Here is a 25,096-nt window from a genome sequence, read left to right as displayed (position 1 = left end):
CCGTGAAGAAAGCTCAAAAAATTTGAACTAATCTCCTTCAATTCTCAATGAAATGAGCTCAAATTTGAGATTATGCTACATCTCAAAAAGAAATTGAGTAGAAAAAGATCACAAAAGAATCAGAGATCATATCTTTCCCGAATTTGGGAAAAGGGAAGCTATAATAACTCTACATAAGAGATCAATTTATTTCAAGAAAGTAGAAAGCTTTAGGCAAATCAAAATTAAAGGCAGAAAAAACAATGAATATAAGTGTAGTTGATTGCAACCGGTCAAATATAAAAATCAATACTAAGAAAGTAGAAAGCTTTAGGCAACCAAAACTAAAGGCAGACAAACAATGAATATAAGCGTAGTTGATCGCAACTGTAAAAAATAAAAACCATACTGTAAATGTGTTCCTTGAAATTAAATTTCTTCTTTTACCTCTATGGGAACATAAAGTACCTGTAGCAATTCTGTAAGATGGAATGTAAGAATAACTTTGAAAGAAAATCAAAATTTACTCATCCGATTAATTTGTATCTGACATTAGGCTATAAAAGTTTAACAATTTTAATACTTATACGGAAGGCAGCTTCAGTCAATTATCTCAAATTGGTGGTTGGGATTTGTTCACTAAATTCAGAGGAAGTTATATCTCAAATTTGAGCTCATTTGATTGAGAATTGAAAGAAAATGGCTCAAATTTTTTGAGCTTTCTTCTTGGAGAAGAAGATGAAATTGGGGCTGGGTCGGGGTGGGTCGGGGCATGGAAGGAATTGGGTAATTTTTTAAAAATCCGGTAATTTAATTTGATTTGGGTTTTCCATCCAAATAAGGGTGCAAGTGTATATTTTGTTGACGACAGAGGTATATTTGTTCACTTTCACTAACGGAGAATAAAATTGGCTAATAAAATAAAATAGAGGGGTATATTTGACCCTTTTCCCTGAGATGAATGCTAACTTCTCTTTCCCTTTGCAGGACTCTTTCTAGAGAAGTAGGTAACACTTTTAGTTGGATTTTTCTGTTTTTATACTTTCATGTGTAATTTTTGTGTTATATTCTTTCAATATTCTTTCATACCCCCTTCGTCCCATTTTATATGAAGGTATTTGACTTGACACGAAGTTAGAGAAATAAAAGAAGATTTTTGAAACTTGTGGACTAAAACAGACCCTAGAAATTTGTGTCATTAGAAATCATTTGATAAAGTTGAATTATTACTAAATATAGAAATGTGTCATTCTTTTTCGGACTGACTAAAAAGGAAAAAGTGTCATATAAATTGGAACGGAGTGAGTATGTAATATTTCTATAACATTTAATCGTTAAATATTGCATATACAACAACAAAAACAACAACAGACCCAGTGGGATTTACATATTACATATTTGTTTGTTAATATCTATAAATATATAAAAGCAAGACATAGCCCTGCTGACGTGGCGCAACACAAACGCAGGGTTTCCATTTATCTTTTTTCTCAGAATTTTGGCTTTTCTCCATATTATTCCTGATATCCTCCAAAAAAATAAATAAGAGGAACCAAACAGATGCGTTTGTTATTGCCCTACGTCTCTCTACTTGGTTCTCCAACGGACCTCTTGCCTTTTCACTTCTTTAGTCACACCCATTTCTGAAGCGATTATTACTGGAAGGAGAAAAAACAGAACAAACGATCTCCTTTTCCCTCAGCTTTTCATCGCCTCTTCTTCAATTACAACACTTGCCAGTCGCTTCTCCTCTTCTATCTCCCTGTCGCCCAAGGTAAATCTCCATTTTCTTTTTTTCATAATTTTAGGTTTTGTTTTATGATCATCTATTTTAACATTTTCAAGTTCTCTTTCATGCTTGGTTGGTCTTTCGTGCTCTTTATATTCGATAAAATTAATTTCCTACTTGATTTTATTGTAGTAATCAAATTTGCATTTTTTGGCTTTTTCGTTTACCAATTTCGGAGGTTCAATTAATCTTGAACTGACTCTTCCAACAATTTTCTATATCATATATCTCTGAGGATTAATTTAATCTTTACATTTAGATGGACTCTTCCGAAAATAAGTCGAGCGCTTCTCGGAGACAAGTTGTAGGCCCTTCCACTCCTTCATTTGTTCTACCAAAGGCACAACCAACAAAATGGAGTAAAGAGAAAGTAAGAGTCATACCTATCTGCAAATTCTCATTTTTTAGAACACTGGTTTTTCTGATTAGATTTTGTCACTTCTGTTGCACTATTATGATACCCTTATCCGGTCCCTGTGAATAAGTTGGTTTCTTAGCTAGGCTCAGATAGAATGTATATTTAGGGACAATGGCAGTTTGAAAGTTCAAACACCACCTCATTAAGGTAAGCCACCTTTTGCTAGAGTGCTTTGAGTTTTATTTATTTCTGTCTCGAGATTATCAGAGCAGGTCTATCCTAGGGATGTCTATGAGCCGTATCTGGTAGAGTCTTGTTTATGAGTATGTAGTGCGCCATACTTATGAACAGGAGGCTACAGGACATTTAGGATTGTTTCCTTTCTTCATGATCTAGATCGTGCGATAGAGCCGAAACGTAGGAAAGTTCGATCCTGATTCTATTTTTCCGTTTGAATGGCAACGATATCGGTGAAGAAGAAAGCCCCAGCTAGTAGGAGTGTGGGGACAGCTACGAGGGTGGATACTAGACCAGCGCCACCTACCAGTACTAGTCAGAGGGTAATGGAAGAGATAAAGAGAAGTATAAGCTATACGATTGAGTCAGACCTGTCGGAGATCATGACTTCTATTGAGGAGGATCCATTTGAGGATCTATCTGAAGCACCGGCTTTGATTATGACCTCGTCACAAATCTTAGTTTCGCATTCGGGGGCCCATTGAGCAAGGTGTGAAAGAAGCAGTACAAGGATTGACACGGCCGGTTTCCCCTCAGGTCCAACATTATGTTAGGGCCGCTACGGACGCTAGCGTCACAGAGGTACTGGCTAGTCCTCAGTCTTGAGAGTCTGTTAACCAGGGATCGCCTGTGTATGTTATGAGATATGTACAAAAGGAAGAGAATAATCAGGCCAAGAGGAGGAGAGTGGCAGGTGAAGATAGGAGGGTTCCGCTTCGAAGTATATCTGATCGGAGCTCTCATGTATAGAGCTGGGGTAAGCTGTTCACAGGTATACTACACCCCTACATTGAAATTGCTTGTGTCTATATGTATGTAATTTGGGACCTAGAACGCTATTTATTACTTAACAGATAGCAACAATCAAAGTTTGAGGATTCAGGGCGATCAAAGCAGAAGTGACGAAATCGTGACCCTGAATAAGATACGGGATTTCACTAATAAGGGCAATATAATGTACGATTTCCCCCTCCCTTTTGGTGACATCAGACTAAGGGGCCCCAGACTTACTTTATGTCGAGTACCCAATCGAAAGAAAATCAGAATTAGGGCTTAGCTATTTATGGAAGGATACATGGTACAAATATGTAAGTAAGAGCTCATTGAAGTGGGTAACGTTGATGAAAAGATAGCACAAGATTCGAAGTATGTATTGGAAATTATGATTGATTAAATGTATGTCGAGTGTAGAGTTAGGATACCATTAGAAAGTAAAGACGAACAGAAATAACAAGAATTAGTAATGCTAAGAATATCTTGGGCAAGTTTCAAGAATGATTATGAGACAAAGTGCTAACGAATAAATTGGATTGCAATCAAGTCGAATAATTATAAAGGTACAAGGGGGCTAGGAGAAAAAAAAGAGTTAAGGTGCAATAATGACGAAGAATCATAGATAGAAATGAGTTAGGTTGACAAGTAGACCACACAAGCATAGGAGTCCCGTATACATTACCCTGGATAACTCTGTAAGTTGAATTTGGCTGAGAACGAGTTGCACGATAGATAGAGAAGTGAGTCGTTAAATGTGAGAAGCGCCGCGAGGGAATGATGTCTCCGAAAGAAGGAAAAAGGACGGTAGTGCCAGAAAGTAAGTTAAGTCAGAGTTAACATCGAAATATGGATATAAGGGATTCATCATGATTAAGACGACGACTTAAGGATAAAAAGACAAACGATTAGACATGGGAAAGGATATTGATAAGCGACGAAAGGAAAGTCCTTGCAAATCAATCGCGACGGACAATATTATGAGCATGCATCGTGATGTAAAATGATATTAAGCACGGCTAAATAAAATATGTATGCACATTTAGGTCTCACTAGACACCTGAGGGATGTTGGAGCCGCCCTAGTATGAAATATGTACCCTAATGAGTAATCGGCTCTCCTGGAAGAGGGGGATTGAAAGTAACAAAACGGCTCGAGAAAAGCAAGAAGGGGGGCTGAAAAGCGCATGGTAAGAATGAGCAATGTATGTCTAGCAAAATTTCAACTCGATAGACCACAAGGAATTTAGGACAAAGCGAAAAAAAAAGGTTCAGGAAAGCATAAAGCGGAAAGGAAGAAGATGCATAGGTGCGGACGACAGGACCGCGATCAAGGAGAATGGAAGAGAAACAAGAGTTGGGCATTTGTGTACTTGAAGGGATAAGGCCATAACGGTAAGGATAGTTTAGCACTAATAAGTAAGGTAAAGAAACCCCAAAGTTGGTAGTAGACTAAGAAAGGCGTAGCTATGAACGAGGAGTTGTACACGTGTTGAAGGAAGGTAAAAGACATCATAAGTGGAGATGAGCACGCTCCAATGTCTAGGTTAGTCGTATTTTCATAAGGATATTCTTGGCCCCAGAGCTAGCCGGTAAGAGGAAAGGTAACTCCATGATGGATGACTTCAAGACTGCTAATACAAGAGATACCATGTGGTCAAATCACGACAAGAGGAGGTTAAGTGAGTTGTTCCGAAAACAACAAGATGAGCCATGAGAAGGCGAAATTTAATTTATGAGCCAGAATGTAGGAAGCTGAAACAACGTGGAGATTCCACGACATTGATCCTAAGTACATAGGTATTAAACTCAATTAGTAGGAATAGTGATGAGATGATAAGTTAGCCCTCCTATAGAAGGAATGACGCGAGAAAGGAGCTTAGTGAAGTAAATCACCATATAGAAAGGGGCGACAACGATACAAACACGTGTAAACGAGGCGCGAGTCGAAACAAATCAGGTAATTACATAGTCTTAAATAAGGGGAAGCAGGTAGGCTCGAATCACTAAGGCAATCTGCGTACCAGATCTAGAGGACATTGCAATGGTAATTGTTACCTGTAGTTCTGTGTCAGAGATATCACACAGATGATGCATAAGGTGTGGAAACACAAAATGAGAACTTACAATGAGAGAGATATTATCTGTAATTGAGTAAGGCGGAATAAAGTTTTGAGTTTGGTGCAATGCAACAAAAGGATACAGTGACAGGTATAAAGGGTCGAACACTGAAGATGGTTATAAAGGGAAAAAAAACATGTGAAGAAAACCCATAAGAAAGAGACGTCCTATAAGACCCTAAATCAATGACAGTATATTGCACTCAGGAACCTAGATGCAGATGAAAGGATGAGAAAATGAAGTAATACTGAGGGGGAAGGAGAAGCAGCTACAAAAGTAGTACACAACTAAGTTGCCTCTAAAGCTCAGGACATATTCGTAACATTGGTAGCCAGGGAAGCTTCTCAACTAATAACCGAGTAGAGGTATCGACTAACATCATGATTCGACCTTGATTCCTATGAACAATATTTTATTTTCCACAACACCAAGAATAGAATGAGAAGAAAAAGGAAATTTTCGAGAACAGAATACTCACGGAGCCTGGCGGGACTAGCTAACTATGATTAAAGGCGAGCCAATGGCAAAAGATAAGGATGATATTGGGAGTATGAGGGTCCGAAGGTTCATCCTTACTGGTCTGGGGAAGTGGAACAATAGCCGATGTATGGACAAAAGAGCGTTGAGCTATTAAGGGCTAAACCACGAGGATGAGGCAGATAACCACGAATACCGGGACTGATGTCTATGGATAGCCAATACATAACTAGTTGTACACATGTATTGTTGAATTATATTATGATACGTTAGTTTCTATTAATGATACCCCCCATGCACCCCCCTTACATTCGAGGACGAATGTCCTTAAGGGGGAAGGATATTATACCTCGAACCAGATATTACATTTCGCACCATTCGCGCGATTAATCCGTTTTAAGTCAGTTGGAGTAAGTTTGAGGAAAAGATCTTCCTTTGAGGTTATAAGTAAAGTTGATCTAGGGGCGACTGAAGACAGCTCAAAGTCATCAGAAATCCTATTCAGACGTACGACGATGAGACCTAGAGTTTCGATTTGGCTATGGAAAATTCTTGAAAATATCGTCTATGAAGGGTGTTATGAGATTTGATAAGAAGGAAAAACTCAGTCTGAGATTTATTGGCCCTTATAAGATCCTTCGAAAAGTCAGTCAAGTAGCTTACGAACTGCGACTTATGTCAGAATTAAATGCAATTCATCCCGTCTTTCATGTATCTATGTTAAGGAAACGCATTGGAGATCCTCCAGGATTGTACCTTTAAATGGTATGCAAGTCATGGATAGCCTAGCTTATGAAGAAGAGCCAATTTCCATCCTTGACAAGCAAGTCTGCAGACGTTGTTATACCCTATTTTAACCGAAGTCAAAATAGTTTATAACATCCGGATAATTCCGGGTTATTTAAAGTAAAGGAGTCGCCACCTAATTATTTATGGCGAATTAGGGCACCTAAGGTTAATTAAAGTAATTATCTAAGGTTAATTTTATTTTAAAGTCTACGAAACCAAATGATTCTAGATACGGGTTTAACTAATTTAGAGGGAAGGTATTAGGCATCCTCTAAATTCCATTAATAATGGTTAATCCGATCGGACTCAAATTTAATTAGGCTAAGAGCAAAATGTGAACAATTTTATGGAAGAAATTATGTTGAAGATCTGTTCATAAATATAGTATAGAATGTAAATTGGTTAACATGATGTTTTAACAAAAGGCTGATATGATTTTGAAAATAAAGCTTTGGTTTGAAAACTTAGGGAGAGTTTGGGTAGAAAGAGGGGCTTAGGATTGAATGCCAATTTTAATAACTAACTAACTTAATTGGATGTAGAAAGAAAAATGTATCACTCTTGTGGAGTTGTTAAACATCCCATAAAAAAAATGACACAGAATAGAGCTTTGCAAAAATGTTACTTTTATAGTTGCTGAAATGATATATTACGGACTCCCTCTTTAGACTAACTAGGTATTATGCTCCTATACGACAAATATCTTGTTAATATCGAGAGTTAAATGACGCTAGATGATTAAACACGGTCTAATTGTTAATACCATAACGATACGGTTTCAATGGACACAAACACATAAATTATCAAACAGAGAAGAGAAAAAAAAGATGATGAGCATGTTTTCCATTCCATTCCCTTGAGATAGCAAACCGCCCGCAGGCTTCATTATTCAACGGATGTAAAAGAGGAAATGATGTCATATTGGCTCCGTGCGGCATCGGCGTTGTTGAGTCTCAAGTGAAACTCTTCGGCTCCGGTAATCATGCAAACATTAAAAGAAGATCGGATTAGAAGAAGAGAACTGATCCTTAACATGTTGCAAGCAGATTCAGTAAGAGAAAAAAAAAGAAACGGGATCACATTTAATCTCTACTACGATTGTAAGCAGTTCATAATCTATTCATATTTAAGATCAAGTTGCCATTCATTAAAACAGTAAGGTATATAATATTTCATTTTATTAGAAAGTTACAGAACTCAAGAGAATGTCATTAAACACCTCATTCTAAAGGAAGATATGCAGTGATACTATTGTAGCAAGCGCGAATGTTCTACTTAAGTCAAATAATGTATTTCGGAGGTGCCATACCTTTATATGGAAATCACAACTATAATATTTCCATGATAATAAAGTAAAACCGAGATGGACAAATATTTTACTTGTCTAACTATGATATATCATTGGATTTAACGTAGTGCGTAGATTTTAGGAGGAGGGGGAGCCTTAAACAATTCATCAAGTTTTAAAACACAAGCATTTCTCATTTTTTACTTCAACTGCTCCTAAAGGTTGGCATCTCTTAAAAGATAACGAAAGAAGAACAAACCCACGTATACTCTTTGACATCATTTTCATCAGCACCTCAATCAAACGAAATGTTCCGAAGACATAATTTTTCTTGTAAAAAATAAAATAAAATAGAGATAACATTTCATCACGCATACGAGAGCAAAGAAGAGAGGAGAATGGCACAGGATATCATACAAATAAGTTGATTAATGCTAATCCATACTTAATATGATCAGTTTATAACATGTAGTTGATTAAGTTAAAAAAAAATCGGAACGGAACACTGTGAAGCCTCAAACAACTCAGTTCTTTTTTTTTTTTTTTTTAAAAAGGAAAGAAAATAGGCTTAAGACTGGATTTGAAGAAGTCAAAACAGCAAGTTGGATACTTTCTAATTTGGAACCGAGTCGGTAATCTCGCAGGCTAACTATGTCTTGATTCTTTTCCTACTTTAGTCTAACAAGCTCATTATATAATTTTAACATGTTAAGGATATTAGTGATGTTAAACATATTTAGGCGAATGATGAAAACAAGAGAAAGGACACAATGATTTAAAGTGACCTCTTCCTCTATCCGACAGAAACGAACGAGTAGATCTTTGACACAAATGTACATTCCACAAACACAAACTTATGACTTCAATTAAGATAGTAAAACAACATTCTTATTCAATTCGGTGGGCATACACGATTAAGACAGATATATATTTTAACAGAAAGAATCAAACGGATCTTCCCTTTTTAAGTTAGGCATATGGTCGTTCATGTTTGAACAAAGGGACAGGACTCAAATTACCAAACATATAAGCTACACATTCCTGGTGGTAACAGCAACTCATCGAACATACATTCTTCATCTCAACAATTCGACAATATGAGCCCGTTCCGATACCACTTATACTAACAAACAAGGTACGGTTTGATCATATAATAAAAAAAAAAAAAAGTTTTTATCAAATTCTTCTCTATCAACTTTAGCCTAATCGTATTGTAGTCAAAGACACTGGATTGGTATCATAAACCGAATAGCGTCGATCGTACAAATCAAGCTACTAGATACAAATCCATATTTTATATCTAAACGTCATCAACAAACAGACAACAAACATTCGAAATTCATGGTACTTAATACGTAAAAATCTGAAGAGAATCCAACAGCCTTAAACACATAATAGAACGCGAACACATCAAAACTTAGATCCGAAATAAAGAGAATGCACTGACCTTTTGTTGATGCAGTGAACTGGGCGTCGAACCTCGAATCTACCCTCGACTCCAAAGTACGAGCCGAATGTTAATCCCTCCGAGCTTGCGTATACTCGGATTCAAAACAATGATCAAGTAAAAACAGAGTAAAATGTTTGTATCTTTAAAAACCAATATCAAGAGGTAAAGTGAGACTTTTTTTTTCTGTATTTTTTTCAAAAAATTCCCAAACTACTCCAAAAACCCCCCTTCTTATGGGATCAAAACGTGAGTATTTATAGGCCAAGTGACTAGTGTTTCTCAGATTCGAAGTCCCCTTTTGTTTGGGCGGGATTCAATTTGAATCCTCTTCAAATCAGACCGTTCGTGAATCGATCAGAAACAAAAGAAGATATAGACAAAGCCCATTGAAAGCTTGTACTCGAAAATGCCACGTTTTTTTTCGGTTGAAGGAGAGAGGGAGGAGAGAAGACGACAAGGGGGCAGAGGGTATTACACGAAAAGAAAAAGACTCTGCCATGGTTGAAAGTGGGCTCAGCTCTTTGCTGATAATGGAGAGGAGAAGATGACGATGACCATGTGCGGCGCCTTGTTCTTTTCGTTAGGTTTTAGCTGAGAAAAGAAATGGAAGTGGGATGGACGGATCGGGTAATGGGGTATAATTACATCACGGTTAAGCTGGTCTGTTTGGGTGATGGGATGATCTGTTGATTTCAGTTGGTCCGAAAGTGTGGGCTGGTTGAATTAATGAATATTGTGTTAGTATTTTGGGCCATTAATTTGGCTGAAAAATATTGGTCCTTCCTCCTCTATTTAATTATTCCTGGGCTTTTAACTCAATAACTAGTACAATATATATTATGCGAGGACAAATAGTAATTAGTGCATATAAGTAAAATTAATTTAACGAGTACGAATCCTAAAAACGAAATGATGATGAGCCATTTAAAATCGTGATAAAGTAATACTCGTAACATTGATAGTAAAACTAATGAAAATGAAAGTAAGGATATTAATAGCAGTAGGAATAAAAAATAGTAGTGAAAATAAAGTACTTAGCTCGTTAATAAATTTAGAAACTCCAGGAAATAAATTGAAATAAAGGAGGGACAAAATTGAGTGTCAACAGATGCCCTTCTTCGACCGGAGATGATGTAAGAGTTTTCGGGCGAAGAAGTTGACGTAGCGGCCAATTTTGTTCCGACCAACAAATATGAACTTTGAAGAACTTGAGAAATACGGTTTAGGAGAATTGGTGAAAAATATTATGGGATAGAAAGAATTATGGCCGAATCACGGTTTGAGTTGCCTACATATCTCGGGCTTTGGGAGAATCAAGTTGTATGCAGTTCGAAAGAAGCGGGTAGGTACTGACGCTATGCTGTTGCCCCAGTGTTGAATTATGGTGAGACTGGGATATAGAGAAGCTACAGGATTATGAAAGGGAATTGATTATGTAGAGTTTTAGCGATGGGTATGAAAGAGAAATTAACCTACGTAGCACGTGTTTGTGGACATAGGCGGAATTGAGTTCGAGAGTAGATCCGTGACCTTTGCTTGTGAGTTTGATATTCCTCTTCAGCAAATTTGCCCCAGTTCACTGCGTAAGATAAAGTTCCACGTTGTGCTATGTCTCTGTAGATTGTATTTCTGTCAAAACTGAAATTCATGTCAAAATTAGTAATAAAGTCCGGGTAAAGTTGAAAGTGTAAATCTTGTAAAGAATGTAAAGTGATAATAAATATAAGTATGAGAATGAAGATGAAGCCGTGTGGCTTATAATGAGGTCGTGTGTCCAAATATTGTCTCTGGTTGTCTTCAGGGATTTGTGTGATGTGTATGCCGAGGATATCTCCAGTTGTATTCGGAGATTTTAATGATAGTAATAAGGTCTCCGGCTGTCTTCCGAGACTTGATGGTAAATAATGTCTGTGGAATTTTAAGGTAAAGTTGTCAAAGTAGGTAAAGTGGATGATAAAGTAAAGTAATAAAGTAGAGAGTAAAGTAAAAGTGTAGCCATTTGGCTTATGCAGATGAGGCTGTATAGCCATGTGACATCTCCGGTTGTCTTCGGAGACTTGATGAAAATTCCCGTAAAGTCCGAGGTAAAGTCGTAAAGTGGATGATGTCTCCGGTTGTCTTCGGAAGCTTAATGATGCGGTTATTATGAGATTCTTGATAAAGTCCCGGGTAAAGTCGTAAAGTTGGTAAAGTGAATGATAAAGTAGAGGGTAAAGTCATAGTGTAGCCGTAAATGATGAAGGATTTCCCGAAAGTGAGGTCAGTAAGTAAATGATGTCTCCGATTATCTTCGGAGACTCGATGAAAATTCCCGTAAAGTCCGGGTTAAAGTAGGTAAAGTAGGTAAAGTAAATGATGTGAATGTAAATTCCCGTAAAGTCCGAGGTAAAGTAGGTAAAGTAAATGATGTCTCCTGTTGTCTTCGAAGACTTGATGCCAATTCCGTAAAGTTCGGGGTAAAGTTGTTAATATAAGTAAAATGAATGCTGTCTCCGGCTGTTTTCGGAGATTTGATGAAAATTCCCGTAAAGTCCGGGTTAAAGTAGTTAAAGTAGATAAAGTAAGAATGTAGATTCTTGTAAAATTCAGGGTAAAGTTGGTAAAGTAGATGATGAGAATGTAGATTCCTGTAAAGTTCAGAATAAAGTCATAACGTTGGTAAAGTAGATGATAAAATAAAATGATAAAGTAAAGAGTAAAGTAAATGCATAGCCGTTTGGCTAGTAACGTTGATGGTATTGGGACAGGCCAAATTAATGACACGTAATCCTGATTCGATTCGTCTTCAATCTTGACAACCTACAAAACATGTATACTTGTTAATGAGGTCATAAAGCTGTTGTGATAAAATAAAATTGAAGATAAAGTTAGAAATAAAGCCGTTTGGCTTTTAATGCACGGCCATAATGAGCCAAGTGATGCTTTTCGGCCAGGATTGATAGGCTTGACTATCGGTCTCGCAGCCTTTGTTCCTGCACTCAAAGAAAAATTCTTAGTTTGGGAGGGGAAATTTGATTCGTGTTGACTCGAAGCTTGACGTTGTTGGCGCTCCATTCGTCTTGTTTGTTTGGATCTTGTGATCTCCGTTCAAGCCTCGATAGATGAATAGTAGTGAAACAATTAAAAGAAAGTGTTTCATTTGAAAAATATATATGTAAGTGTATGTATATAAGGAAAGATATATATGTAAATATATGTATGTAGGTTGTAAAATATTTCTGCCAACCTCAGATTGTGACACAATTGAAAAGTCATTTGTCTATAATACTTCCTATCTGGTAGCCTTAATCTTGTCGATGTCTAACTCTTCTCCTGTCTAATTTTTTCAAAATATGCCCCAGTTTGGCTCAGAAGGGTGTACTAAATTTATGTTGTGGTGTGACCGAACCTTATATAGGTTGCCTACGTATCCCGCCAAAGGAATCAGGTCAGAACGTAGTTCGTAATGTACATAGCATGTGGTTTGAAATTTTCTAATAAAGGGACCGTACCCGATATGGATTACCTACGTATCCCACTAAGGGAATCAGGTCGGCGTAGTTCTGTTACGTAAATGGTAAAAGTTTGTTGGCTTTCTACCTAAATGTTTGACCTGTATGTTGATAGTCTACGAATCCCGCCGAGGGAATCAGGCTAAGCGTAATTCTCCTTGTATAAGGATTTTGGATTTTCTGTTATAATGCAACCGAACCCTATGTGGGCTGCCTACGTATCCCACCACGGGAATCAGGTCAGCGTAGTTCGTACGTGTATTAAAGGAAAGGTTGCAAACTAGGTTGTCTAACCTAATGTCGTCTTTCAATGTCTTCTTGATTTGAATAACCCTCGTGTTTACGTCGTTGTCTATCGGCTATTTCAATTTCTTCCAAGTGGAATCTTGTCTTGTTTCTTAATTTCTTTATTACTCCCTCGAGGTATACTTGGTTCATTCGTTCGTTTTACGTCACAATCGTACAGTTGGCAGATTTGATAAATAAAGTAGAAAATAATAAATAGACAGTTAGAGAAAATCATAAATGCATTCATAGATTGTGCAATTTTAGCTTCCAAAAGATGAGGCGAAACAACAAAAGTTTTAAGGCACAATTTAAGCCTCAATTTTAAAAATTGTGCTATCTCAAAAGTTCACTACATGTTCAAATCTACCAAGACTCCCGGCGAACCAGGGACGGAGTACAAGTCCAATTCTTCAGAGTCTCTCCTGGTTCGGCACCCCAGATGGTCGGTGTCTCGGTGTTGTGAATAGTTGTAGCAACAATCTTCACTGGTGTTTGTTTTTGGATTGTTCCCGCGGGAGCGATAAAGGTTGATGGTGTGATGGCTTCTTTCACGTCTCCATCGTCTTCAACAGTGATCATGTTCACGTTGGCATTTTCATGAGCAGGTAGAGGGTTGTTTTCCACGTTGGGCCGAGCTCCAGTAAGTTGGATTGCTCCTTCCTTAATCAAGGCTTCGATTTTGTTTTTGAGCCCGTAGCAATCCTCAGTGTCATGCCCAGCGACTCCAGAATGGTAAGCACAGCGCTTGGAACCATCAAACCATCTTGGAATAGGATCGGGAATTTTCCTTTCAATCGGTTGTATCACGCCTGCTGCTTTCAACCTTTCGAACAATTGAGCCAAGGGTTCGGCGAACCGAGTGTAATTACGGGTATTTTTGATGTCAGTGTTTGGACGGGTTTTGGGTGTAGCATGTGGTCGATTTTGGTAAGTAGGAGCTTGAACAGGTTGATATGGACGTGGGTTTTGATGTGGAGGTGCTCGGGGTTGGTAGTAATTTGCTTGGGTATTGTAGACAGGGTAAGGAGATAGTGGAGTTTGGTAAGGTTCAACGTAATGGTAAGGGTAGAAAGGTTGTTGTGGGTGGTTAAAGTATGTAATAGCTTGGCTTGGCTTATGTCCTTGGACATTCATGACTGCAGCAGCATCTTCTTTCTTCTTTTTAAGCCCACTGATAGAACCAGATTGAATGGCTTTGTTTACAGCTTGCAAAGCCGTAAGATCCTGAATTTTTCCAGATTTGATTCCTTCTTCCAAGGCTTCACCCATTCAAACAACTTATGTGAATTTTTGTCCCATCATACCTATCATTTTCTCATAAAATATGCCAGCCTGGCATTCAATGAAAGTAGCGATCATTTCTCTGTCATTCATCGGGGGTTGAACCCTGGCTGCTTCTGACCTCCAACGTAGTGCATACTCACGGAACGACTCAGTTGACTTCTTGGTTAACTTAGTCATATAGACTCTGTCTGGTGTGATGTCAGTGTTGAAACTGAATCGGTCCATAAAGTCTTGGGCCATGTCACTCCAACCACGCCATTTACGGACGTCCTGTTGTGTATACCAATTAAGGGCCTCACCAGATAAGCTCACGATGAATAGCTTCATCCTTATGTTCTGGTCTCTACCTACTCCAACCAATTTGTCACAGTAGGCCCTTAAGTGTGTATATGGATCGCCAGTTCCATTGAAAGTATCAAATTTCGGCGGTTTGTAGCCTACGGTAAATCGACATCGGTGAACACACAAATCCTCGTATTCTACACTCTTAGTTCCCCTAGCAACTTGAAGGTTTCTCATTGCTTCTTTGAGGCTTGTGGATCTCTTTTAGCAACATATCGTCCGCCCTTGCTTTTGCCTCTTTCTCCATTTCCTCGTATTGATCTACTTGGTGGAACTTTGACTGTTACTGGGTTGGTATATGCTTGTGTTTCCGCTGCATATACCGGAGGAACATACTGCGCGTTAGGAGTGGCAAAATGTGCCCCCTGTATATGCTGGGTTGGATAAGTTTGGACAGTGGGAGTGTTTTGGATTGGAGGTGGTGTGTTGTAAGCGGTGTTTGTAGGTAGTTGGTTTGGTGGGTTTAGAGGAGTAGTTGTAGGTGGCGGATTAGTGTTGGTAGGTAACGGAATATAAGGAGTGTGAACTTGTGATTGATTTGGTGGGTTGACGGGTGGTGGATTAGGAGTAGCGTAGGTATTGTAGGTAGGTGGTTGATTTTGTGGAGGAGTACAGGTAATGTGGGTGGGTGGTTGACTTTGTAGAGGGGTATAGACGGATGATGGATTTGGTGGAGGAAAGTTGTTGTTGGTGGGTGCGTTATTTTGGAGGAAAGTGCTCGGGGACTGGAGATTCAAGTGATGGAAAACGAGGTGGATTTGGTGCGACAGTTCTGGGTTCAGGAGGTGGACTTTGGAGTGTAACGTATAAATTGGTCAGGTCCCTAACCCGATTTAGTTCGCCACGTAGGTCCTCAATCTCTTGAGTCAGGCGGGCGATATGTTCGTCATGTTGCATAGTATTTCTATGTTCAGAAGTCTCGGGAGGATCGCTAGAGATCACAATGTTTTTCAAACCAGTTGAAACGGATGCGGCTGGATCAGTCATGATAATTTCTTTTCCTTGCACAACCCAGGTACGTCGAGGTAGTGATGACGTCTTCGACCTTGTGAGATAAGGGTGGTCGGCCAGCTCGAGTATCAACACGAATCAACTCTCTTTTGGGAATAAACATAAAAAGAAATATAAAGTGCAAATGATGTTAGTCTCATTAACCTATCTAATAAAGTCATGATCACATAGGGCCAAGCAAGTCATATAGCAAATAAATTATCAAATAAAGTCAAACAAGTTGTCAAACGAGTATATCAAACAATGACGCGTCCTAATATGCATGTGACCTCTTTGTGCCAGAGGTAGGCCTAACGTTTGTTTGAAGGGTAAAGTGTGCCATAATATGTCATCCCGTTGCTTTTGATTAATTAAACAAATACTAATTCCCGAAAATAAAGTACAAAGTAATGCAGTATTTATTACATATTAATGAATACAACATAAAGTTTTCCTAATCTAAGTAAAGTAAATGCAATTTCCTATATCTAAACGTAAGGCTCCATTTTGTGTCCTTGATCTCCGTCACTTGTTGTACTCCAATGCAAATCCATACCTGCCATAAAATGTTAGTCAATCCCTCCCTCCTAAAGTTTAATTAATTAAAGCAAATAGTCAATATTTAGGCACAATTACCCTTCAAACATGCACGTAAAGTATGATTTGGTGTCACTTGGGGTCGTGGACCCACTTGGACGTTTGGATAAAGTCATCTAATGGATTTAATACACCAAGGGTATTAAACCTCCTAGGTCATGAAATGTATGCTCCTAATAAAGGGTGTTGGTTTAGCTCTATCTTAGGCTGACTAAGAGTTGGCTTCCTATGACACAAGGTTCCCCCAAGTCGACAACTCGAGAGTGGAAAGTCCATCGCTGTCGACTGCATCGCCGATCGACTAAATCCACAAGATCAATCCGACTAAAGGTGTTTTAGTAGTGCACGGCCGCGAACCGCGAAACCGCTTTAAGTGTGTGAATATGTGTGAATTTTCCAGGAGTGGAGGAAAATGAAACGGAATGACAGTTTTATCAAAGCAAGTAACACGTAAACAGTTTATATCAAAAACAGTTAATAGCATGTAAAAACAGTTAATCAACAAATAAAGTAGTAAACAAACACACAAAGCCTATTTAACCTAAATCCGTTATGGTTAGAACCTAAGTAAGTCCCCAGCGGAGTCGCCAAGCTGTTATACCCTATTTTAACCGAAGTCAAAATAGTTTATAACATCCGGGTAATTCCGGGTTATTTAAAGTAAAGGAGTCGCCACCTAATTATTTATAGCGAATTAGGGAACCTAAGGTTAATTAAAGTAATTATCTAAGGTTAATTTTATTTTAAAGTCTACGAAACCAAATGATTCTAGATACGGGTTCAACTAATTTAGAGGGAAGGTATTAGGCATCCTCTAAATTACATTAATAATGGTTAATCCGATCGGACTCAAATTTAATTAGGCTAAGAGCAAAATGTGAACAATTTTATGGAAGAAAGTATGTTGAAGATCTGTTCATAAATATAGTATAGAATGTAAATTGGTTAACATGATGTTTCAACAAAAGGCTGATATGATTTTGAAAATAAAACTTTGGTTTGAAAACTTAGGGAGAGTTTGGGTAGAAAGAGGGGCTTAGGATTGAATGCCAATTTTAATAACTAACTAACTTAATTGGATGTAGAAAGAAAAATGTATATATATATATATAGTTGTTAATCGTCCCATAAAAATGATACGAAATAGAGTTTTGCAAAAACGTTACTTTTATACATGCTTTTGATATATTACGGACTTCCTCTTTTAAACTAACTAGGTGTTATGCTCCTATACGACAAATATCTTGTTAATATCGAGAGTTAAATGACGCTAGATGATTAAACACGGTCTAATTGTTAATACCATAACGATCTGGTTTCAGCACACAAACATATAAATTATCAAACAGAGAAGAGAAAAAAAAGATGATGAGCATGTTTTCCATTCCATTCCCTGGAGATAGCAAACCGCCCGCAGGCTTCATTATTCACGGATGTAAAAGCGGAAATGATGTCATATTGGCTCCGTGCGGCATCGGCGTTGTTGAGTCTTAAGTGAAACTCTTCGGCTCCGGTAATCATGCAAACATTAAAAGAAGATCGGATTAGAAGAAGAGAACTGATCCTTAACATGTTGCAACCAGATTCAAATAAAAAAAAAAAAAAGAAACGGGATCACATTTAATCTCTACTACGATTGTAAGCAGTTAATAATCTATTCATATTTAAGATCAAGTTGCCATTCATTAAAACAGTAAGGTATAAAATATTTCATTTTATTAGAAGGTTACAGAACTCAAGAGAATGTCATTAAACACCTCATTCTAAAGGAAGATATGCAACAGTGATACTATTGTAGCAAGCGCGAATGTTCTACTTAAGTCAAATAATGTATTTCGGAGGTGTCATACCTTTATATGGAAATCACAACTATAATATTTCCATGATAATAAAGTAAACCAGACAGACAAATATTTTACTGTCTAACTATGATATATCATTGGATTTAACGTAGTGCGAAGAGATTTTAGGAGGAGGGGGAGCCTTAAACAATTCATCAAGTTTTAAAACACAAGCATTTCTCATTTTTTACTTCAAATCCTAAAGGTTGGCATCTCTTAAAAGATAACGAAAGAAGAACAAACCCACGTATACTCTTTGACATCATTTTCATCAGCACCTCAATCAAACGAAATGTTCCGAAGACATAATTTTTCTTGTAAAAAAAAAAAAAAATAGAGATAACATTTCATCACGCATACGAGAGCAAAGAAGAGAGGAGAATGGCACAGGATATCATACAAATAAGTTGATTAATGCTAATCCATACTTAATATGATCAGTTTATAACATGTAGTTGATTAAGTTAAAAAAAAAAATCGGAACGGAGCACTGTGAAGCCTCAAACAACTCAGTTTTTTTTTTTTTTTTTTTTTTTTAAAGGAAAGAAAATAGGCTTAAGATGGATTTGAAGAAGTCAAAACAAAGAAGTTGATACTTTCTAATTTGGAACCAACAAGAATCCCGCAGGCTAACTATGTCTTGATTCTTTCCTACTTTAGTCTAACAAGCTCATTATATAATTTTAACATGTTAAGGATATTAGTGATGTTAAACATATTTAGGCGTATGATGAAAACAAGAGAAAGGACACAATGATTTAAAGCGACCTCTTCCTCTATCCAAAGATAAACGTGATGAGATCTTTGACACAAATGTACATTCCACAAACACAAACTTATGACTTCAATTAAGATAGTAAAACAACATTCTTATTCAATTGGGCATACACAGTTCTGGACAAATATATTTTAACGTAAAAGAATCAAATGGATCTTCCCTTTTTAAGTTAGGCATATGGTCGTTCATGTTTGAACAAAGGGACAGGACTCAAATTACCAAATATATAAGCTACACATTCCTAGTGGTAACAGCAACTCATCGAACATACATTCTTCATCTCAACAATTCGACAATATGAGCCCGTTCCGATACTACTTATACTAACAAACAAGGTACGGTTTGATCATATAATAATAAAAAATGTTTTTATCAAATTCTTCTCTATCAACTTTAGCCTAATCGTATTGTAGTCAAAGACACTGGATTGGTATCATAAACCGAATAGCGTCGATCGTACAAATCAAGCTACTAGATACAAATCCATATTTTATATCTAAACGTCATCAACAAACAGACAACAAACATTCGAAATTCATGGTACTTAACACGTAAAAATCAAGAGAATCCAACAAATTTATCTCAAACACATAATAGAACGCGAACAAATCGAAACTTAGATCCGAAATAAAGAGAATGCACTGACCTTTTGTTGGTGCAGTGAACTGGGCGTCGAACCTCGAATCTACCCTCGATTCCAAAGTAAGAGCCGAATGTTAATCCCTCCGAGCTTGCGTATACTCAGATTCAAAACAATGATCAAGTAAAAACAGAGTAAAATGTTTGTATCTTTAAAAACCGATATCAAGAGGTAAAGTGAGACTTTTTTTTTTTTTTTTTTTTTTTTCAAAAAAATTCTCAAACTACTCCAAAACCCCTTCTTGTGGGATCAAAACGTGAGTATTTATAGGCCAAGTGACTAGGGTTTCTCAGATTCGAAGTCCCCTTTTGTTTGGGCGGGATTCAATTTGAATCCTCTTCAAATCAGACCGTTCGTGAATCGATCAGAAACAAAAGAAGAAAGAGACAAACCCATTGAAAGCTTGTACTCGAAAAAGCCACACATGGTCTGTAAGAACGAAAAGGATTTCTGTGATTTTTCATTTTTTTTTTTCGGTTGAAGGAGAGAGGGAGGAGAGAAGACGACAAGGGGGCAGAGGGTATTGCACGAAAACGGGCCTGTTTGACTCTGCCATGGTTGAAAGTGGGCTCAGCTCTTTGCTGATAATGGAGAGGAGAAGATGACGATGACCATGTGCGGCGCCTTGTTCTTTTCGTTAGGTTTTAGCTGAGAAAAGAAATGGAAGTGGACCGGATGGGGTCGGGTAATGGGTATGGGCTGTCACGAATTGGGCTGGTCTGTTTGGGTGATGGGCTGATCTGTTGATTTCAGTTGGTGCGAAAGTGTGGGCTGGTTGAATTAATGAATATTGTGTTAGTATTTTGGGCCATTAATTTGGCTGAAAAATATTGGTCCTTCCTCCTCTATTTAATTATTCCCGGGCTTTTAACTCAATAACTAGTACAATATATATTATGCGAGGACAAATAGTAATTAGTGCATATAAGTAAAATTAATTTAACGAGTACGAATCCTAAAAACGAAATGATGATGAGCCATTTAAAATCGTGATAAAGTAATACTCGTAACATTGATAGTACAACTAATGAAAATGAAAGTAAGGATATTAATAGCAGTAGGAATAAAAAATAGTAGTGAAAATAAAGTACTTAGCTCGTTAATAAATTTAGAAACTCCAGGAAATAAATTGAAATAAAGGAGGGACAAAATTGGGTGTCAACAGACGTAAAACTAAAAATGTGGCTTCTATAAAGGTATTGTGGAAAAGCAAGGGCATGGAAGAGATGACATGGGAAGCCTAAGAAGAAATGAAGTCCAACTACCCTCACTTGTTCCCTGTTAAAGTTGATACCACTCCGGAAGAGGCCTTACAAGAGTCCACTCAACTAGACGATGATTCACGAGGTAAAGAACGATAGTTGTATCTATACGAAAGACGACACTTATAATAGACGTATATGAACTGTGAACATTCTTTTGTTGGAAGCCTAGGTGTGACACACCAGACCTCGGAAAAGAATGGGAGTTATTATGCTAATTTGATGATCCATGTTGAGTAGCGATTAAGAGAAAGATAAGAACCAAGATGATCACCTGACGTACCTTAGTACTAATATTTATTCCCCCTACTAGATCCTAAGTACGACATGTTATGTAATGATACTTATGAGCTCCCATATTCGAGGACGAATGTTCCTAAGGGGGGAAAGATATTACACCTCGAAACTTTTCGCGTCGTTTGTATCATAAGTAAAGTAACATAAGCCGGAGAGGTCATGGAACCCTTATAAATTTAAGAAAGACTTTTAACGAGTGCTAAGCAAGTTTCTAAAGGTTCTGGATCAAGCGAATCGAAGGAATTGAGTTTGTTGAAACTTTGGGAAAACTTGACAGGATTCCGGACAGGAATTTTGGTGCAACTTGAGAGAGGTTTATCTCCTAGAATATGAGGAGCTATAGAATAAATAACCTATGTAAATTGAATTTCATTGAGTCTAGTTTTCAACGCAACAAACTGTTCGTCGATATGATATCAGAGTAGGAAGTTATGGGCGTTTCAGGACAGACTATTTGAGCAGTGCATTTTGATGGTGCGAGGCTGCTTAACGGTGCAACTCGACGACCCATCAAGCAACTTGACCGTCCGTCGAGGTTGCCGTAGAGTTGAGGCGGTGGAACCGACCTATGGAGGTATGAAAACCCCATCCCACCTCATTTTCATCATTATCCAACTCCTCAACACCTCTATATACCTCCATATACTCCTTTTAAGATATTTTACTCACTAGATTATTAGTCACTCCAATCCGTACCCTAATTAGCTTGGGAAGCTTGTGGCAATATCATAGTATTGTAATTAGTTATGGAGCGAAACAATGGAGGCGAGATCTCGAGTTGCAAGCTACCAATGATCAACCCAAGTTTAAGAAGGTAAGATCTTCCTTTATATCTATGGAATTAAGATGGTTCAAGGTTATATTCGCTGAATTATGATGTATACAGTCGAATTGAGTAAAAGACGAAACAACCCTAAATTGACTGTTATTGATTGAGTAATATAGATACGGGATTGAGCTTGGTATTGCATGTGTTGAGTTGATTGTTGTTGTAACCTTGGGGACATAGTGGAAACAGAGAAAATGCTACCTAAATTCCCCTAACCCGAATCATCCTTTGACATGCAACTCATATATGTCAATATACAAGCATGATAGGTTACAACTTGTAACGACCTACTCGGTCGTTAGAGTCTTTTCAATACTTTTGACACTTCCCAGAGTTCATTAGCTCACATTTGACTCGAGGGGACCGTTGACACACTTCCCGAGGTTTTTGGATTTGATTTGGGTGACTTTTTACAAAATTTGGGCTTAAAGCGAAAGAGAGTTGACTCAAAGTTGACATTTGGGTAAACGGACCTTTTCTGTCGATTCCGAGAGGTCTGGATGGTCTTTTAGAACCTGTGCATATATTTGGTTCGGTTCCCAATGAACTCGGGTGCATTTCGGGACTTGGGTTGGTAAGTTGATGTGGAGGTATCGGGGTTGAATCGGTCAAAGAGACCTCCGTTGGAAATTCCCCACGAGTGCGTTCATCGCGTGTTTTCATGTATGTACGCATATATGGTATGTGAGCACATGGCCTTGGGTGATAGTCGGGATTTCAGGTTGAGTTGTGAAAAACTTAGGAATTTCTGGGGACTGGTTCCCGCTATGGCGGCAGCAGTACAGCTTTAGCGGTCGCCCTACCGCTGAAGCTGCCTAAGCGATTCAGGCATGACCGCTGTAGCATTCAAGGGACCGTCGAAGCGTGCCGGCTGAAGCGGTATGTTGGACGCGGAAGGGGGTGACGGGCAGTTAATTTCATTAAATGAGTGTTAAAAGCCCTAAGTCCCTCATTCTTTATTATCTCAACTTTAAAGTTATTGGGAGCTGTTCAAGGTGATTCTTGGGGGAAAATCTTGATGGTAAGTCTTTCTATCTTCTTTGCTATTCCATGATTTCATCATCACCTTAGGATTCCATTATTATGCTAGTTCACTAAGAGTTTAAGAATTGAAGGAGGGTTCATTGGGTTCTTCATTCTAGGCTTTGTAATTTTGATTTATTGGTTGGTTAGCTCTAGTAAGCATAGAATTGATAATTGGAATCTTTTATTGCCTGAATTCTTCCTAATTAGTGACTAATATATGGAAGTGGAAGTTAGGGTTTATACCAAAATTTGGGAGTTTTGCCTAGAATCCAAATTTAAGTAATTTGTTGGTTCTTCTAGCTTGTAATTAATGGGAATTGATCACCTATAGCTTTAATTTCATATCGAAAACTTTAGATTCCTAATTTCACCCTTCTAGTTCATAAACCCCTTTCCATAGGTTAAGGATTTGAGTCTTAAATAGAAGTAAAGTTTGATTGATGTTCTTCTTGAATCTAATTTCATGATTCGAATGTGCTTGGACTTTCTTTATCTCGGGGCTTAAAGTAAAGGAAAGACAAAGGTGTAATTGTGGAGACCTTATTGTTCAGCCTTCCACGTGGGTTACGGTTTACCCTATGGTGAGACTTCGATTAGCGAAGCATATATTTAGGCGATGTTGTCGGACAGTGCATGTAAACCTTCGGGTATGAAGTTGGGTTAGATTGGGCCTTGATGTGTGATTGGGGATAGCGACCCCGTTGTGTTGTGACTTATCTTGTTCTATATGTTGTTGGTTCGGTGCCACGTGGAAATAGTAAATATTGGTGACTAGTAATATATCTTGATAATGCTATTGTAGCACTTTACTTGATATTGTTTTGAGACAAGCATTGTGATTCTATTACGGCTTATTGTGTAGCCTTTCTATTGATATTGTTGGTGTACCCATGTGTGGTACTGTTGATATTGACTTGATTATTGACATTGACCTCATACGTTGCACGCATTCTCATCCTTCATGATTTACTGCTGATACATTGATGATATACAAGGAAACACTGTTATGAGCTGGGCTCAGTTGGATAAGAGTGACGTGAGGACCGATGTCCGATGTTTATCCCGGAATTGAGGTATGTGTGCTAGTAGCGATTGCTGAGGTTGTTGCCAAAATTGTGAGGGTACATGAACTTCGCGGGTCCCTCATGGGTTATGCTGTCGAGATGTGATGTTCCATCATCGGAGTACATGTGTACGGTGCATATGCATTGCATTCACACTTCATACATTATTGCATTGCATTGTACCATAGTTTCTATTGTGATATTCTTGTGATGTATTTGTGATATACAAATTCGAATTGAATGCACAGAGACTTGACACAGTTGGGTTTAGATGCTACAACTTAAGTGATGATTTGTACTTGATTATTGGCTCGTGTTGACTTATACTTTGTTGATTTACCTGTTTATCTTACTTTATTGCCTTGAGATATGTTAGCTAATCTTAGTCGGCCTATGATACCTACCAGTACTTTTTGTTTGTACTGACCTACACTTGCTGCATTCTTTTATGAATGCAGAGTTCTGTGCGCGGTTCGACCTCTACTCCTCATGGCTGATAGTAGTTCGAGGGCTGTTGTTTAGAGTCTTACAGGGCGAGCACGAGGACGTTTGGCGCCTTGAAGATTCTTCTTTTATTTATGTCTTACTTGATATTCTGAGACATATTGAGACAATTGATTTATTATTATTACTTCCAGACTTGTAGATTCTAGTTAGCTGCTCTTGTATGACTAGACCAGATTCTGGGGTGAATTTCCTTACTTTCGCATTTTTTCTTATATCATTATCGTAAGACTTACGTATTTCTATCTCTTCAGCTTATTTATTTATTTATTTATTTATTTATTTATTTATTATTTCATGTTTTTAAGATTGTTGGGGAGAATGGTTCACTTACCGAGGTGGGAAAGGTAGGTGCCCGCGCGACTTAGCAAAATTGGGTCGTGACATAACTAAGGACATATTTTTCAATATAGCTTCGGGGAAAGAGCGAGCATTGGAATAAGGATTCGTTCAAGGTGACGGCTCGATTCTAAATTTAGCGCACCTATGCATATACCGGATGAATCTACTCCATTCATGTATCACTTCTTAAAGGTGTTCTCTATCGAATTACTTACTTGTCTCCCCCAATTAGTTTGATATACTTCTCTAATGATTCTTGAAAT

The 25,096-nt window shown here is 37.9% G+C and overlaps 1 long non-coding RNA gene across 1 annotated transcript; it reads left to right on the top strand.

The window, feature by feature from the left end:
* Window positions 1-1,526: 1,526 nt before the first annotated feature.
* Window positions 1,527-24,730, top strand: LOC132037769 (uncharacterized). The gene is made up of 3 exons (XR_009409990.1): window positions 1,527-1,753; window positions 2,028-2,138; window positions 24,448-24,730. It is a non-coding gene; the product is annotated as an uncharacterized LOC132037769 (long non-coding RNA).
* Window positions 24,731-25,096: the final 366 nt, after the last annotated feature.

This window comes from Lycium ferocissimum, chromosome 11 (genome assembly GCF_029784015.1).
Source record: "Lycium ferocissimum isolate CSIRO_LF1 chromosome 11, AGI_CSIRO_Lferr_CH_V1, whole genome shotgun sequence".
Classification (NCBI taxonomy): domain Eukaryota; kingdom Viridiplantae; phylum Streptophyta; class Magnoliopsida; order Solanales; family Solanaceae; genus Lycium; species Lycium ferocissimum.
Note: the sequence above shows the minus strand (reverse complement) of the source record. Positions and strands in the feature narration are given on the sequence as shown.